Raw genomic sequence first — 5,932 nt, forward strand, 5'->3', positions numbered from 1 at the left:
TAGCACCAGTTATTCTACTGGCAATGAAAATCTTGCAAGAGCTGTGCAGACAGAAAATAGGCTGGGAGGTTGTCATTCCAGATGACCTTTTTCACAAGGGGCACAAGTGGAAAACGCAGCTTCTCCAGCTTAGGAGTGTCAGCCTCTCAAGATGTTTTAAGCCAGCTGGCTTTGGAGAGACAACGTTCAATCAACTGCATCACTTTGCTGACGCCAGTGAAGAGGCATATGGTACTGTTAGCTACTTGTTACAGAAGAACAGCAGCAACAAAGTTCACTATGCATGGGTGGCCCCAATTAAACCCATGACAATCCCACGAATGGAGTTAACAGCAGCCACTATGGCAGCTCGTATGGACAAGTTATTTCTTCCTGGCACTCGCGGAGTACAGACGCTTCTCTTTTCGCTCCCTTATCTTTTTTTCCCAAGGCTCTTTGTCCTGTCTGCCCAAAGAGCGCTTCTCTGCATTTCTTCTGTAAAACCCTATTTTTAACCATGGATTTGATAAATTGGTCATTCAACACGATTGATAAGATTTTTTCAACAATGAGAATGGAGCAGGGGACTCCCACATGCCCACAGGGGACACACCCGGCGGGGTATATGCGGGATTCCTGGAGGGAATGGAAGATCATATGCCTCCCCCAGCTGTACATTGAGGATGTCGAAGACATGTGGATATTCGGCCCGATGATCACTGGATTTTTCCTGATTGGAGTGGGAGGATATCTGGTTTTCTGGAAATTTGGGAAGACGGGAGCGATTGGAGGGCGACCCGCACCCACGGAAAGCACCGTCCGTGTGGAGAGTTCACAGACTGGGATGTTACTCGAGGTGAATCGTAAGCTGGACAATGTTCTAGCTGCAATACAAAATGCAAAATGGATGTCATCTCGGAGAGAGTCACCGGACGGTATGGACAAGTTTAAAAACCCAAACTGGCCTTACTGAAGGACTGGAATGATCAGTTTAAAGACTGAAGGCAGAGAGGAAAATTATCTCAGCCTGACCCAAACAAATTCTTGTTATCTGAATCTGACGCCCTAGCAGCATTGAGCGGCTACAAACCCCCATGAAAGAATGCAGACAGATGCTGTGAAAACCCGACCTAGAAACCCTTGATTGATTGATTGATTGATTGATTGATTGATTGATTGATTGGGTTACTTACATCAGAGCTACAGCTGCAACTTCAACCATCAGTGTTTTTGTCCAACAGTACAACAGTGCTGAAGTACATCTGCAACAAAACAAGTAAATTTTGTACCTTTGTTGCTAACCTTGTGGACACTATTCTGAAGAGCTCTGAGCCAAAGCAGTGGAGATATGTCAGTAGTTCTCAAAGCCCTGCAGACTTTGCGTCAAGGGGACTCAAAGTAGATAACTTCCCCCAAACCCACACTTGGTTACAGGGGCCGGATTTCCTCACCAAGTCCATGGAGAACTGGCCTAAGACACACAACCCTGGGGATTTAACCATGGAGGACCCAGAGGTAAAGAACGCTGTGGTCTACGCTAATGTAGTTGAAGATCAAAGAAATGCAGTACAAATGTTTCTGCAATACTTTTCATCTTGGATACGACTAAAGAAAGCTGTCGCATGGATGCTTAAAGTCAAGAACAATCTTCTAATGCTGTGTCGCAAGAGAAAAGAGTTGAGTACTACTAAAACTTCAGCTGATATTGACAAAGAGATGAGGAGCTTCAAAGCAAAACTGCTGAATGCTGATTCTAATAGACTCACTGTGGAAAACCTAACTGCAGCAGAGCAAGCTAATATTCGCCACTGCCAACAAGGGACATTTGCCACAAAGATCACAGCACTTGAGCAGTGTGAAGGCGTGAAGAGGAACAGCAGCCTTTTCAAGCTCAACCCAGTCCTTGAGCAAGGCATTCACTTTTGTGTGAAGCAGAGTCTATCATCAACAGTAGGCCGGTAACAAAGGCATCAGATGATCCAAATAATCTAGAAGCTCTAACGCCCAATCACCTCTTGCTTCTCAAGACCAAGCCTTCTCTGCCCCCTGGTCTTTTTGACAGACAAGATGTCTACGCCAGGAGGAGGTGGAAACAGATCACTATTTATCTGACATATTCTGGAAGAGGTGGACCAGGGAATATCTGCCGCTACTTCAGGAGTGTCAAAAGTGGACCCATACATCTTGCAACTTCACCATTGGAGACATTGTGCTTATCATTGAAGACTCAGCCCCACGCAACTCCTGGGTCACAGGAAAAGTAATCCAGACAACACCAGACAAGTACGGTCTGGCGCGCCAAGTAAAGCCTGATTCATGCTTCTCTGTCTGCGTCAGTGCGGAGACACGCAACGTCCTTGCGGGCCTGCCGGAGAGCTCCGCAAGGACAGACAGAGTCGAGCTCTCTTTTCTAAACATCCGTCAGTCGAGACGGACAACGCAAGCTTGTGATTGGTCAGGACGCCGCTGTTGTCTACAGCGTCGCCATTGCGCCCTCAAAAGCATAAAGAGAGCCGAGGATAACAAGCGGCAGACACGGAGAAGCTTGAAGAATGCCTCGCGAAAAACTCTAAAAACATGAACGTTTAATTTTCCCGTGACTGGAGGAGTGAAAAGATGCGCAGCGAGCGTTTTATTTGTGGAAGGAGATGACAGGAAACGTGGGTTTAGAGGTGGCGAGTGCATGAAGAGGTGGAAGAGAATGAGAGACAAATTTGTCTGTGTTAAAAAGTCTCTTATATACAAAAAACATAATATAAACACACTATCTTGGACCGGATACATGACAGGATACCACAGAACAGCGCTACGCCCTCTGTTGTCCTGCCGGGCAATTGCTTTGCAACACTCTCCAGGAGACGGAGAAGTATGAGAGCAAAACGCTTCCATCAATCCATGCATGTCTGTCCCTTGCGGAGCTGACGGAGAAGCATGAACCAGGCTTTAGGGTGAAAATCAAGGCTAGTACTCTGGACAGAGCCATTACGAAGATTTGTCTCCGGCAAGAAGCTGATTAAAACAGCTGCCTACAGAGACTGATGAAGAAAGACTGTCTCAGCATAGAAAGACTTTGATACTTAAGCTCCACTCTTCCTCTTGGATCTTTTGGGGCAGTAACACTATGGTCAGCTTGGTTTGGGCTGATGGGGTCGTATTCACACCAACATTGTTGTTTGCATGGAGCCGACTGATTGTTTCCACCCTGTGTCCCAGTGATTTGTTTTGTGCTGAGCCGAGCCAACCATGCACACCCACCTATGGACTAATTGGCCAGGTGAATTTATCTCACTCTCATGCTTACCTACCAGTGAACCTCTGACTGGCATGGTTAGATTGAGCCAGTGGTGGCTTCTGGAATTCTGGATGCAGTGGGGTAAATCTTCTCTGATTGCGGGTTGGATGTGCGGAGCTGCAGCAGTAGCGTGAGGATCGACTGTCTGCTGTGAGTGCTCTTGAATGGGAGAGGAGCCTTCTGCAACACAGCTGCTCAGGGACAGAGTAGGAAGCTGTATGATTCATGTCAAAGTCTCTAAAAGCAACACTTGTCACGCCTCTTTTTGTTTACCAACTTGTGGCTCTCAGGAGTGACACTACGGACTTCTCTGCACCACTAACTAATGTTTTAATGCAAGTGTCTTTGATCCTTGCCACTTCAATGGATCCCACCTATGTCCTGCCCATGTTTGCATTCCTGAGAAGGCTGTGTAAACCATTGTTAGCTTGTTTGACATGTATTTAATCCATTAAGACAGTGTGGTTGTTTTCTAAAATCTCTCCAAACTATCCAAATGGGAAAAAAACGTTCATCCATTTTCTGTCAGTGTTTGGTTTTAGGCAGGATTGCAATTTTTGGAGGAGTATGCAGACACGTAACTGAGTGCTTCTGTTATTATTTCATTTTCAGATCCACAAATGGCCAAGTACACATCTGTTATTAAACACAAGAAAAGCAGACTGTAAATAATTTGTGCATCATTGATTTGGCGCCCCCTTCAGGGTGGCACCCCTATGTGTTGTATACACTACATACCCACTTTTTGCACCAATGGCTTTCGGAATTATGTGCCTAAAACAGTTCCTGTATGTGATGTCACAAATAGGAAACTTAGCAAAGAACCATCTCTCACTTCTCCAGGCTGAAGGAGCAGCAACTCTACTCCGAGCCTCTCCCGGATATCCGAGCTTCTCAGCTTTTAGCAGCCTGAGCAGAGATGTGTGGGCGTGGCCATCTCCAGCTTGATCTCTTATGTGCAGAGCCCTGAATGCAGCTCATTCTGGAATGTATTGAAAATGTCTAAATAAAAGTGCTGCAATCATCTTTTATGCGAAGAATTTTGTGCAGACATTCATGAATATGTTTTATCAACCATAGAACTATTATAACTTAAGAAAACAGTCATAATGTCTCCTTTAAAGAGGGATCCTTTTCTTTTCTTTTCCACAAGTATAGAATGGCAAGGCTTGCATAAGATTTTTTAATATTACTTAAGGATTAAAATTTTTTTTGTTAAAAACTGGTTGTTAACCTTATAGTTTAATGTTTAAATATAAAATAAACAACAATTTATTTCAAATCTTTCATTTCACGATAAACATTGATTGAGTCTATTTCTTTATTTCAATCTATCTGCAAAGCTGGTTATATATTTAATGGATAAAATCAGAAAACCTTAAATAAAGGGTTAGCTGCATTTATAGTCTAAAAGGTGTGATTTTGCTGAATGGTTGAATCTCAGCGAGGTCATGAATAAAAAAACCACTAAGAATATTTCAAGTGAGAATAAGCTGCAGGAGCAGGAGTACTGGTCAGGGGTGCATCCCGAAAATTTTGGTAGGGGTGGCCAGATGGGGCGAAAGCAACTTTTGGGGTGGCACACCAAATTAGTCCTTGTGGTAACTCTGGGAGAATTTAGCCTGTGGCGATGTATTGCATTGCTCCTTTATTTGTTCTTATTAAAGAAAACAGTACATACCCAAAACATTTTACTGAAAATTTACAATCCCCAAACATTACAGAAAAATACATGTTATTTCTAATTTTATTTAACAATTTTTTTTAGTTTAATTCACCTTTTGCTGTGTTCACAAAAAAAATCTATGGAGATAAAAACTTTTTAAATATGTGGGCAGCAGAAACATATGTATTTTTTCTATTCTGATTATTTCTGTACTCATTAATTATATTATTTTTATTTTGTTTTACAATTGTGTCTCGAATAAATAAAATCAATTTATGGTTTGAGTGAACATTAATATGATTTATTAACACTGGCTTTTGCTGGGGGGACCAGCACTTTTCTAGGGGTGGCCAGGGTCACCCCTGGCCACCCCTTGGGGGCGCCATTGGTACTAGTTTTTGTGTTTTCTGGTCTTATGGTTGCACTTCTAATACTTTGTGGCAAATGTATGAAAAAGATGTTTTCAGTGATGTGTTACCCAATAAATTTGACAGATGTGCATTTTATCTTATTGAAATGAAGACAATAAGTAAGTTGTTGAGTTTCCCATGTTTCCTCATTTACCTGACTCATCTGAGCTCAGCCCAGTGTTTACTTCTCAACTGTGTTTGTGTGCGTGTGTGTCTGTGTGTCAATGGGTTGGGAGGGGGGTTAATTGTCAGTGACATTTGTGGGATATGTGGGGTCTTTTAAATCTGCAAAGCACTTAAGAGTTACATTTTCTGTTGGAAAACCGCTTTATAAATTAAGTTTGATTTGATTAAAAAATGAGAAAAGTATTTTGAAAATTCAAACCTTTTGTTTTTAATCTAAAATATATTTATTTATTCATAATCTGTTTTACCTAATATTTATGATTAGGGTTTGTACTCAACAGTTTACATGTGACAATTAACAGGCTAACATGCAGTTAGGTGGTTTGACGGGTTGGGGCAGGTTACCATCTTAATCAATTAAAATTCATTCATTCACGTTCCCTCTCGCATGTGAATGAT

Source organism: Nothobranchius furzeri, chromosome 18 (assembly GCF_043380555.1).
Source record: "Nothobranchius furzeri strain GRZ-AD chromosome 18, NfurGRZ-RIMD1, whole genome shotgun sequence".
In the NCBI taxonomy this organism is placed as follows: domain Eukaryota; kingdom Metazoa; phylum Chordata; class Actinopteri; order Cyprinodontiformes; family Nothobranchiidae; genus Nothobranchius; species Nothobranchius furzeri.